This window comes from Pelophylax lessonae (assembly GCF_965119305.1).
Source record: "Pelophylax lessonae genome assembly, chromosome: 10".
Classification (NCBI taxonomy): domain Eukaryota; kingdom Metazoa; phylum Chordata; class Amphibia; order Anura; family Ranidae; genus Pelophylax; species Pelophylax lessonae.
Genome location: NC_138777.1, coordinates 30,766,500 through 30,779,900, shown reverse-complemented (window position 1 = coordinate 30,779,900; position 13,401 = coordinate 30,766,500). Strand labels below are relative to the sequence as shown.

General features: G+C 41.6%; 1 long non-coding RNA gene across 1 annotated transcript in view; it reads left to right on the top strand.

Annotated features, from left to right (window-relative positions):
* LOC309564927 overlaps positions 1 to 13,401 on the top strand; it is a 1,622,900-nt gene that overhangs the window by 459,194 nt on the left and 1,150,305 nt on the right. The gene's annotated exons all lie outside the window — the stretch shown is intronic.

The following is a 13,401-nucleotide window of genomic DNA, read 5'->3' as shown; positions in this document are numbered from 1 at the left end:
TGTTTAGTTACATTAATAGTCATTCAATCCTGATGAAGCTATTTTTATAGCAAAACGCGTAGATCCATGACGCTTACCTAAGACTATGTGATTTGGAGCAATGACATCTTTAAGCCATGATGTGATATGTGTCACTATTCTGGTGGAAATTTGGCATTGATGTACCTCTATTACTTTTTATGATGCTTTTAAATTTGAAATGAAGTTTGATTGCTTTTATTCTTGTTATTGCGGTATTCCCTGTAAGGCACATTGAAAATTCCATTACCAAAGTCTTTCTCTGCTCCTGTCAATGGGGTTGGCAGAAGATAGATAGTTGTGCCCAGTTTGAAGGTTCATATATCCTTTGATCTTGACAGGGAAGTCACAACCAGTGGAAAGACAGTAGCCAACGTGTTTTGGGGGCCAAGGAACCCCCCCCCTTTATCAGGGCTTGGGTTTAGTTGTTATAGTTTAAAAGTGAGCTATGCTGAAACCTCCTGGACAGATAAAACATGGACAGATCTGTAGAGCTGCTTGGCTATATAGCAGTGTTGCCGTTCTTTCCAGATGCTCCCTGAAAAAGAAGCTGAATGCTTACTTCTCGCTGCCTTTGTAAGCTCTGGGCATATACCATATCTCCTGGGGCTTTTCAAGGATAATCCGAGTGTGGTCTTTTGGGACAGGCAAATGTATGATGTCCATACATCTTAAATGCTTATGACCTCCTATGACCTCCTATCATTTAGAGGTACCATCTATCCTGTGAGCAGATTTGTTTGAGCAATTTTGATCCACCTTATATCTTTCCACAGAGGACTGTACTGAATATGGACACTGTATGTTGAATGATTGTTTTGGGGTTCTTTGGGATTTATTGGGAGCGCTGCACATTTTTCGATTTCACATTTTTCCATATTGCAGTGTTTTTTTTTTTTTTAATTTATTGAATATTTAGAAAAGTACAAAACAAACCAGTATAAATGAAGGTAAGCCACAAAAGGGCGTATACAGGTAGTGCAACATGAAAATATGACTTCCACTATAAAGGAAAATAATAATAAGGCATCTTGGAAACAGAAGTTGAAGAAAAAAAACAGCATATATAAGGTCACATAACGAAAGACATCCCAGCTGTAACCAGAGTCTGGGGTTTTCAAGGGGGTTGGGTATTGTGGTGAGTCATTCTGGGCTCCGACAACCCCAATGGGGAACTTGCTGTGCCGGAGATTGGAGAATGAACACCAACTAGTGTAGAAATTCCCAGGTACGAGGCCTCATTGGGAGTACTAGCAGGTATTGCAAAAAGTGGAGTGGGGACCTTTGTGAAAGTTACAAGGATGTCTCGGGGGGCGGGGCGGGGAGAAGAGGGGAGAGGGATGGAGGCAAGGGGAGGGAAAAGAGAGAAGAGGGAAAAGTGAGAGAGGAAATAGAAAGAGGAATAGGAAGAGGAAGGGGGCGAAGCAACAAAAAAAAAAGGGGGGGGTGTGGGGAAGTGTTGATCCAGCCTAGAGCTGAGTATTGGGGGGTCAATGTTATTGCAGTGTTTTTAACCACTTGCTGACCAGCAACATACCAGTATATTGCTGGATTGGAATGTTGAGATCATTTTTTAGGGTCGGTGAAAACCTTCAATGTAGAAGTAATCTGAGCTGCTAAGAAGCGACTGCATTACTTTTCAGGCGGTGGAAGCGGGTTCTACCCTCCTCTTGCTGTCACCACCTTTACCGGGCCTCTCCCATGTGTTTGGGAAACCTGGTAAGGATGTTACCAGCGACATCCAGTTCCTGGGACACAGTAAGAGGAATTGATGTTGTTCCTCCCACTGTGTGATGTCATAAACAGGAAAAGACAACGATTTATTAACTTACGAATTTGGAGATTTTTAAGCACTGTAGTTTGGCACTGTTTCACAAGCATGCACAATTTTAAAGAATGACATGTTAGGTGAAAAAATAGTGTAAATAACACCAAGGCCCCTTTCACACAGGCGCTCTGTATGTCCGTGTATCACCCCATCTGTTTGCAGGTGATATACAGACATAATGCATGTCAATGGGATTGCGGATGTCGGCGGATGACCGTCCTTTCAGTTCTGTTCTGTTTTTTCGAACAGAACAGAACCCTATTTTTCTTCCGTTTAAAAAATGGAAAGGATGCAAAATCGGATGTCAGGGGTGTCATCCGCTGACATCGCAATGCCCATAGACTTACATTATGTCCGTATATCATCCGCAAATGGATGGTATGATATGCGGACATACGGAGTGGATGACACAAGTGTCATCCGTGTCCGTGAAAAAAAAAAAAAGTGCCGGAGCGGATCGCAATGCGGTCCGTTCTGTGTGAAAGAAGCCCAATGCAATTGCACACAGGATAAATATACAATGTGACACAAAATATGTGAAAAATAAATGAATAAACCGTATAGCAACTTAGCGTAGCCCTATGTCGGCCGCACGCGTGGTGCTGGGGGGCTAGCCGGTGCGCTCCCGCTCCCACTAGGCATACGGGATCCGCGATTGCCGCCGGGCACCTGCGATCGCTCCCTGTTGAGAGACAAAGACGGTCAGCTGTTGTAAACACAGCTTACCGTTCTCTCTTAAATGATTACAGAGTGCCTGTGTTCCTTCTATATAGGATCACAGGTCTCTGTGGTCATTTCACAAGCCCATCCCCCATACAGCTAGAAAACACTCCCCTAGGCTCACACTTAACCCTTTGATTACCACTGTGTTAATCCCCTTCCCTGCCAATGTCATTATTACAGTAACAATGCATATTTTTAGCACTGATTAAGGTAGTAATGTCACTGGTCCCCCCAATAGTGCCAAAAATGTCAGTTAGGGGTACGATCTGTCCGCCGCAATGTCGCAGTCCCGCTAATAATCGGTGATCGCCGCCATTACTAGTAAAAAAAAATAAAAATGACATACATCTTTCCTCTAGTTTGTAGACGCAATCACTTTTGCGCAAACCAATTAAAATACACTTATTGCAATTTTTTTTAACCAAAATAATCTAGCAAAATACAAATTGGCTTAAAAGGATGAAAACATTTTGATTTTTAATTTTTTTTTCAGGGGAATGTTATATAGCAGAATGTGAAAAATATTGTTTTTTTTTTCACAATTGTCACACTTTTTTTGTTTATAGCGCAAAAAAGTAAAAATCGCACAGGTGATCAAAAGAAAGCTCTATTTGTGGGGAAAAAAATAGGACATCAATTTTATTTTGGTACAGTGTCGCACAACCGCGCAATTTTCCGTTAACGTAGTACCGAATTGCAAAAAATGGTTAGGTCATTAAAGGGGCAAATCCTTCCGGTCCAGAACTGAATAATATGTTGTTATGTATATATAACAGAATCACTAAAAATTATTTTATCTATAGAACAATGTCATGTAGTTTTCCATAGCACATGTGTTTTCTTCACATTGCTCTGCCAGCCCCCAACAAACAGTCACCCTTTTGTTAGCGTTATTAAAATCTTCATTCAAAGTCATCAACTGCAATTTATTATAGCAGCTTCCTTTTTTTTTTTCACAAGTTGATTTGAGCTCTCCATACTGTACGTCTTCCAACACTTCAAAGCCAGCCAAAAAATGTCACTGTTCTCTAATGAAATCTATTTTTTGCCTTTAACTAAAACTATTTTTAATTAGGGGCATGCAGGATTGTAAGTTAATAAAACATATGCAGCAAATATTAAACATATTGCTTCATTTGTAATGTTTACCAAAGCAATTTCACAGTATATTTGTATTAAATTATTTATGAGACTCACATATATTACATTTAATTTATAATTCAGGATGAGTGTATTCAGATTGAGGCATATCTTTGTTTTGTAGAATTAAGGTCATGTTGGGTGCAGCTTGGACCATATTTAATATTACTCACTCCTGGATCTGTGGCAGTAAGCCTAGAGAGGGGAGCAAAAAAAATATATCATGTGCATTTATCATTCATTTTTATTTTCATCTGGCCACCTCTAGACACAGGTATATTTAGGTGCATAAAGTTGCTTAAATCTTAACCACTTAAGCCCCGGAACATTTTACCCCCTTCCTGACCAGGGCCTATTTTGCGATTCGGCACTGCGTGACTTTAACGGACAATTGCGCGGTCGTGCAACGCTGTACCTAAACAAATTTGATGTCCTTTTTTTCTCACAAGCAGAGATTTCTTTTGGTGGTATTTGATCACCTGTGCGATTTTTTTGATCATGCGCTATAAACAAAAAATGTGCATCAATTTTGCAAAAATAACAATATTTTTCACATTTTTTAATACGAAATTCCCCCAAAAAAATGTAAAAATCAAAAATTTTTAACATTTTAGGCCAATTTGTTTTATGCTACGTATTTTTGGTAGAAAAAATTGCAAAAAGCGTATTTTGATTGGTTTGCGCAAAAGTTATTGCGTTTACTAACTAAGGGAAAGATTTTTGTCATTTTTGTTGTTTTTTTTTAACGCGATTTTTTTTTTTTGAGGGACTGCGACATTGCGGCAGACAGATCGGACCCTTGACTGACATTTTTGACACTTTTAGGGTTACCAGTGACATTACTACAGTAATCAGTGCTATACATATGCACTGTTACTGTAAAATGACACTGGCAGTGAAGGGGTTAACTTTTTTTGAGAGGGAGGGGCTAAGTGTGTCCGTAGGGGCGTGCTTCTAACTATGATTGGCTGTGGCTTTGGATGTAAGAACAGTGATCAATGGTCCTACATAGCAGAACCGTATGATCACTATTCTTACAAAGGGGAGAATGACAGGCGGCTTGTTTACATTAGCCGCCTGCCTTTCTCCCGGTGTAACAGACGATCGTGAGTGCCCGGCGGACATCGGGTCTGCCGGGCACACGCTCGGGGGGTCCGTGACCGAGCGGGAGCGCGCATCCGGCGGCACGCGCTCGCTCCCCAGAGCCTCACAGGCTAGTGACGTACCCATACATCACTTTGCCTGTGAGGGGCTGACTGCCGCCGTATATAGTCGGGCGGCAGTCGACAAGTGGTTAAACAACTGTGCTGACCATATAAGATAGACACAAAGCTCTCTACAGAGAAGCAACATGCAATTGTCTATGGTAGGTATTCTGTTATTTTAATCCATTGCCAAGCCCATCAACTGAAACATAACATCGGGAGTCAGAGGCAGGCTTCCCAAACACATTATCAGGAGTCTGTCTCTGGTAGTAAACCATGACCGGAAGCTGTTGGTTAATACCATCCATAAAACATTTCTTCAAAAAGGAAATACTGTATATACAAAGTACTATAGGACATTGCCATGAGTTGGGGTCAGTACTTAAACTGTTGCAGACTTCAGCTTAAGCAACTGAGCTCTTTAAACTAAATGATCTTATTTTATTGTAGCACATTAAATATAGATAGGCAGGTAAATATGAAAAGAAGGCTAGATTTCTAACTACTGGCTAATAATAAGAAAACAAAGTCTTCAAAAACACTATATTACCAAAAGTATTGGGACACCTGCCTTTACATGCACATACATTTTAATGGCATTCCAGTCTTAGTCCGTAGGGTTCAATATTGCGTTGGCCCACCCTTTGCAGCTATAACAGCTTTATCTCCTCTGGGAAGGGTGCCCACAAGGTTTAGGAGTGTATTTATGGGAATGTTTGACCATTCTTCCACAAGCGCATTTGTGAGGTCGGGCACTGATGTTAGACAAGAAGGCCTGGCTTGCTGTCTGCGCTCAAATTTATCACAAAGGTGTTTGATCAGGTTGAGGTGCAGGCCAGTCAAGTTCCTCCACCCCAAACTCGCTCATCCATGTCTTCATGGACCTTGTTTTGTGTACTGGTGCGCAGTCACGTTGGAAGAGGAAGTGGCCATCCCCAAACTGTTTTCACAAAGTTAAGAGCATAAAATTGTCCAGTAAAACACCAGCAGATGACATGGCTCCCTAAATCATCCTTGACATTGAAAATGTTGCATTTCATTTGGAAATCAAGAACCCAGAGTCTGGAGGAAGAGTGGAGAGTCACAGAATCCAAGTTGCATGAGTTCCAGTGTGAAGTTTCCAAAGTCAAGAAAGATTTGGAGAGCCAATTCATCTGCCGGTGTTGGTCCACTGTGTTTTATCAAGTCCAAAGTCAGCGCAGCCCTCTACCAGGAAATTCTAGAGCACTTCATGCTTCCTTCTGTTGACCAGCATTATGGAGATTCTGATTTCATTTTCCAGCAGGACTTGGCACTGCCCACACTGCCAAAAGTACCAATACCTGGTTTAATGATCATGGTATCACTGTGCTTGATTGGGCAGCAAACTCGATGACCTAAACCCCATAGAGAATCTGTGAGGTATTGTCAAGAGGAAGATGAGAGACAAGAAACCCAACAATGTAGAGGAGCTGAAGGCCATTATCAAAGTAACCCCCCACCCCTTCAACCTCTGCAGCAATGCTGGCAGCACTCATACGTCTATTTCCCAAAGACAACCTCTAGGTACTGTATGACGCTAAGCACGTGCAATCAACTTCTTTGGTCGATCATGGCAAGGTCTGTTCTGAGTGGAACCTGTCCTGTTAAACCACTGTATGGTCTTGACCACTAAGCTGCAGTTCAGTTTCAGGGTCTTGGCAATCTTCCTAGGCCATCTTTATGTAGAGCAACAATTATTTTTTTCAGATCCTCAGAGAATTCTTTGCCATGAGAGGCCATGTTGAATTTCCAGTGACCAGTATGAGACAATGAGAGGGATAACATCACATTTAACACACCTGCTCCCCATTCACACCTGAGACCTTGTAACACCAACGAGTCACATGACACTGGCGAGGGAAAATAGCTAGTTGGGCCCAATTTGGACATTTTCACTTAGGGTTGTACTCACTTTTTTTGCCAGTGGTTTAGACATTAATGGCTAATTACTGGAACCATGTCCCGTGGTCTGATGAGACCAATATAAACTTATTTGGTTCAGATGGTGTCAAGCGTGTGTGACAACAACCAGGTGAGGAGTACAATGACAAGTGTGTCTTGCCTACAGTCAAGCATGGTGGTGGGAGTGTCATGGTCTGGGGCTGCATGAGTGCTGCCGGCACTGGGGAGCTACAGTTCATTGAGGGAACCATGAATGCCAACATGTACTGTGACATACTGAAGCAGAGCATGATCCACTCCCTTCGGAGACTGGGCCTCAGGGCAGTATTCCAACATGATAACGGCCCCAAACACACCTCCAAGATGACCACTGCCTTGCTAAAGAAGCTGAGGGTAAAGGTGATGGACTGACCAATCATGTCTCCAGACCTAAAACCTATTGAGCATCTGTGGGGCATCCTCAAACAGAAGGTGGAGGAACGCAAGGTCTTTAACATCCACCAGCTCTGTGATGTCATCATGAAGGAGTGGAAGAGGAATCCAGTAGCAACCTGTGAAGCTCTGGTGAATTCCATGTCCAAGAGGGTTAATGCAGTGTTGGAAAATAATAGTGGCCACACAAAATATTGACACTTTGGGCCAAATTTTGACATGTTCACTTAGGGGTGTACTCATTTTTGTTGCCAGCGGTTTAGACATTAACGGCTGTGTGTTGAGTTATTTTGAGGGGACAGCAAATTTACACTGTTATACAAGCAGTACACTCACTACTTTACATTGTAGCAAAGTTTCATTTCTTCAGTGTTGTCACATGAAAAGGTATAATAAAATATTAACAAAAATGTGAGGGGTGTACTCACTTTTGTGAGATACTGTATATACAGAATTTACTTACACCTTCCTGATGAAGCAGTCATTGTTAGCCACAATATGCATGGGGTTGTATACGTGCATTCCATGATCAGTCCTTGATGTAAAAGCTTCTCTTAAGCATTCTCTTCCATGTAATTACCTCTGGGGCCAATTACCATTTTTTGGGACTTTTTACCTCATAATGGTGGTAAGTAATGTACTTGGCTATGGAGGTAAGAGGGTTAGTCCAGTTTAGTTTAGGTAAGCTGGAGGTATGGGTTAGCAGTAGTTTAGGTAAGTTTGGGTTTGTGCATTAGGATTAGAAAAACCTTCAAAACTTTTATTGCATTAAGTGAGCTGACCTTTTAGCCAGATAAATAAAAATTATTATAATTTTTTTTAATAGCAAATACTTTTCTCAAAAATACTTAACAATTAGGCAAAATAAGGCACAACAGAGTATTGTAGTTTTTCTATAATTATAACGGGGTTATGTTATGTTGCCTTTTCAGATACCATTAGTCGTAACTGGAGTTTATTCAATAAATCGAATTAAATGAGTAGAAGTAATGAGCATCAAACAATATATCTCCTAAAAGCTTAAACAGTTTGGAAAGATGTGCCCCCCAGAACACTTTATTCCATTAGGTTATCCCCTTGGGAACTTAGAGATGTGGATCCAGTTCTTTGGCATCTGACTCGGAGAGGGCCTTCTGTGAGGTATCTGCTCCTTGGAATTTGCCGGCTGTGAAGTTGAGTAAGGTTGACAGTAAACTCTGCCTGTCATCTCTGTCATCTTGCAGTGTGAGGACTGGAGCAGAGTGGCTTCTGGCATGTCACGAATCCCAGAAATAATGATTAGTATAATATCTCAAAAGTAAAATCTTGGAAAAACTGACTTGCAACTTAACTGACTTGCACGTTTTCAAACCTCAGGGACGTGTGCCCACTGCATGCAGGCACATATATAAGGACTATGTCCATCCAAAAAAAGAGATAATTTGAATCACAAAAAATTTCTAAATAAAGTAGCAGCTTTCCAATAAATCTGACAGCATTCAAAACTTGGCATGTTCAAAAGTACAATTAAACTCTCAGAGTTTTTAGTTTAAAGTTGAACTACACTGCATCCAAACACCACCAACCAAAAACACTATTTCATTTATTTGTATTCAAAGCAAACTCCCCATCCATCCATGTCTCCATGTTTTTTATTTTCTAAGAAATCACATTTTTTGTAATTGTATATTTATTTGGTTTTCATGAAAAAACAAGAAACAGAAGAACCAAAATGAAAGTTGGCAATAAAAAATTTAACAAGATTCAAAGATGAAGACAAAAGTATCAAAGTTTATAAAGTCTCTGCAGGCTTTGCATATAAAAAATTGTTGAGATATTACAACAAGGAGGTCAAAGAACAATTTTACTTACAAACAAAGCTCTTTAAACCAATATACTATGTGGGGAAGGGAGAAACATAAAAAAGAAAAGCGTAATGAGAAATAGTAGTGGAGAGTACCATCAAATGAGCAGTAAATCAAGGTAATGGGGCTCCAAATGAAGATTGGTCCCAGCTTTCCCACATTTTATTAAATTGTGGAATAGCATCATGCACAATAACAGTTAAGTATTCCATTCTCCGTATTTCAGTTATGAGCTGAAGAAATCGAGACTGAGACAGAGGTAAATTTGCTCCCACTGCTGTCAATCTAATCCAGTGACACGAGAGCGGGGGGGGGGGGGGGCCGAGTCCTGCTGTCTGTGTCAATGGACGCAGCAGCAGGACTCGGGAGTGCGCCCGCACAGCACCCCAGAAGAGGAGGATCGGGGCTGCTCTGTGCAAAACCCTTGCACAGAGCAGGTAAGTATAACATGTTTTTTATTTAAAAAAAATAACAAAAACAAAAAAACCTTGACAATCACTTTCTGTTTCAAGTATTTTATTGAATAATGCAAGTGAGTAACAACGTTTGACATACAGTATAATGCGAGGTAATGTAAACAAAGCTTGGTAACAGAGCATGACCAACAACTGTAACTACAGCAAATCGTGAGGGTTAGTAGACAAGGGGCGGTAAAATGGGTGGTCACGAGAGAGTAGTAATTGGCATCGCCATCCCACCGGCACCCCATATAGGGAGCACACTGTGCCTAGGTGGGGAGGCAAAACCAACCAATTGTTAAACTAAAAGGGAACAGTACCCAAGTCTACCGTACCGTGTGGGAAGAGGCAAGGGGTGAGAGGAACCTCACGGGTATCTACCAAACAGGAAAAACATGGGCTACAGTCAGCCAGAATGAGGGAACAAGTCGAACGGGTAACCTGTAAACTGTAGTTAAAATGACAAGGTAGAACAAACTCAGATGTTGTAGGTGCTACAACATATGTATACAGAAGGAAGGAAGCAGGGGGGGGGGACAGTGAGAATGGGGTAACAAGAGTGGACAAGGATAAAAGGGGGGAGGGGTAGATAGAGGGGGAAGAGGAAGGGGAAGGATCGCCAGGGGGGGCCAGTACATAAGGAGTGGAGGTATTGGGTCCCCAGGTTTGGTTCAGGGCAGCAATAGGGAGCTATCAAAATTGGGGGGAAGAAAATTGTCAACCCAAGGTTGCAAGATTCTAGACAATCACTTTAAGCAACAATGGTGTGAAATAAAAAATAAAAAAACCTAATCACCCCCCCCCCCCCCCCACAATGGTGACACTGAACTACTCTGATGACAGTATGTAGAAAAAAAAAAAAAGTAAAAAAGAAAAAAAAAAAAAACAGACCAGAGCAGATCCAGAATTTGTAAGTATCTACATCATTTCTTTTACAGGGAAGATAGAATAGGCTTAGAATGGGGGTGGCAGTATATATATTAAGCTTAGTTAGACTTTCAATGGAATTACACTTTAAACTAAGTCCCCTGCAAAGTGAAAATTTCCTTGAAAAGTGCACAACCTATTTGCCTTTATTAAATCAACCCCTTGGAGTCTTCAGGTATTCTTACCGGACCCCGAACGTTCCAGCGACGGGCATGAGCCCAGTAGCTCCAACCGCTGTCTCGGGTCCTCATTGGATAGATTGACAGCATCGTGAGCTGTCAATCAAATCTAGTGACACGGAATCCAGGGGCGGGGCTGAGTCCTGCTGTCTGTGTCAATGGGGGGGGGTATGGTGCGGTCCATCTGCCGCCCCCCCGGCCCATGAATGCCGCCACTGTACAAATATATAGATCAGACCAAAATGAGGGACAAATGAGGAGGAAAGAGGGACAGAAGGACTTTGTTCCAAATCAGGGACAGTCCCTCAAAGTCACGGACCCCCCCTCGGCGATCGTCGGTGCAGAGGGAGAAAGGCAGGCGGCTAATGTAAACAAGCCGCCTGTCATTCTCCCCTGTGTAGGAATAGTGATCATACGGTTCTACTATGTAGGACCGTTGATCACTGTTCCTACACCTCAAGCCACAGTTAGAATCACGCCCCTAGGGACACACATAACCCCTCCCGCTCAAAAAAAAGTTAACCCCTTCACTACCAGTGTAATTTTACAGTAAGAGTGCATATGTATAGCACTGATTTCTGTAGAAATGTCACTGGTAACCCCAAAAGTGTCAAAAATGTCAGTCAAGGGTCTGATCTGTCCGCCGCAATGTTGCAGTACCGCAAAAAAATCGCAGATCGCCGCCATTACGCGTTAAAAAAAAACAACAAAAATGACAAAAATCTTTCCCTTTGTTAGTAAACGCGATAACTTTTGCGCCAACCAATCAAAATACGCTTTTTGCGATTTTTGCGATTTTTTTTACCAAACATATGTAGCATAAAACAAATTGGCCGAAAATGTTAAAAAATTTTGATTTTTACATTCTTTTGGGGGGGAATTTCATATAAAAAATGTGAAAAATATTGTTATTTTTGCAGAATTGACGCTCTTTTTTTGTTTATAGCGCATGATCAAAAAATCGCACAGGTGATCAAATACCACCAAAAGAAAGCTCTGTTTGTGGGAAAAAAAGGACGTCAAATTCGTTTAGGTACAGTGTCGCACGATCGGCAATTGTCCGTTAAAGTCACGCAGTGCCGAATCGCAAAATAGGCCCTAGTCAGGAAAGGGGTAAAATCTTCCGTGGGCTTAAGTGGTTAAGCTAAGTCCCCTGCAAAGTGAAAATTCCCTTGAAAAGTGAACAACCTATTTGCCTTTAGGAAAAACAACCCCTTGGAGTCTGGAGGACACTTACACTACACATTTTTGGTAGATCAAATCTGAAAGTAATACTGTACAGTATGTGGCCACTATTAATATTCTAATGTTGTCTCGTTGACAGTATCTTGAGTGTGATTATGTAGAAATTCACATAAGTTTCTCTTCGTAAAAACCAAAAGCTGCCTGTCACTTCCCAGATGACGGGGCCATAAAACAGGATGCTGCAAAGAGGCACATCAAACTTGGCACGGAAAAGCCAGCACAGTCTGATGTTCCTCGCATAATTTGAGTGTTTATCCACTAACAAAAATAATGGATGCTGTTAATGATTAGTGGCTCTTAACCCAAACTTCTATTAATGATCGGACAAATAAACAAAGCTTTAATGAACGCCATCTGGTCGTAGAGTGACTTGTTGGCTGCACTGGCCTACTAATGAGGTAATACCTAAATACACAACCATGTGTCAGTTTAAGTGGTTCCTTGACATTAAGGCCGTAGCTGTGTGATGGCTAAAAACCTTCAAGGTATAAGTAATGGCACTAAAGTTCAAAGCATTAGGAACGTAAGAAAGAATACACCTGATTTTTTTTTTTTGTTTGCTGTCGAAATTTAATTTACCTGATGTGTTTTGTTTTTTTTTTGCAATTTTTTTTTTTTTTAATTTGCTGACAACACGGCTTGTGATGGTAGCCGGTTTGAGAGCCGGTGCATTACCATAAAGTATTGTTCCGGATGGCAGCCTTCCTTTGAAGGGTCATTCCAACGTTGGGAACCTGTCAGTGATTTCCTTTCAAAGAAGTCTGGAGTTTATCCAAACCCCGTGAATTATTTGTTTTCCCAAGAATCTGCTTGATGCTGTTGGCACTTATTGCTTAGAGAAGATGAGGGGAGCATCATTTGTAATGGGCAGAGCCAAAAGTCTTAAAGTGCGGTACATATTATTTTTTCATATATTCTTTAGGACCCTACAACACAGAGAGAACATAAATCGAGTTTATTTGATGTTAATAGTTTAGGACTAAGTTACACATGAAAAGGTTAATGGCTCGGCTGTGTGACCTTGGTAGCCCATTCAAAGTGAGTGCAATGCATGTTAACGCTCAGAATAACGAATGGTAACGGACTGCGTATGTGTGAAGGAGGCCTTGAAGCAGTATTAACCACTTGCCTGCTGGGCACTTTGTTATATACTAGGCAGGGCATTTTTTCAGGGGGAACGCAGTTCTGGCACCTCCAGAACTGAATGTATGTAATAGCAGGTGCTAGGGTGTGCTGGAGGGTTTATTGAAACTGGCTGCTGAGGGATCTATTATTGCTGGAGGGATCTATTTTTGTGTAGGGGGGGGTCTTTTGTTGCTGGGAAGTTCTTCTGTTGTTCATGAGGGGTCTATTGTTGTTGGGTGGGTCTTACGTTGCTGGGGGTCAGCTGTTGCTGGGAGGGATGTATTGTTGAGGGAGGGGTCTTTGTTGCTGGCTGCTGTAGGATCTATTGATGCTGGCTTCTGAGGAACCTTTTGT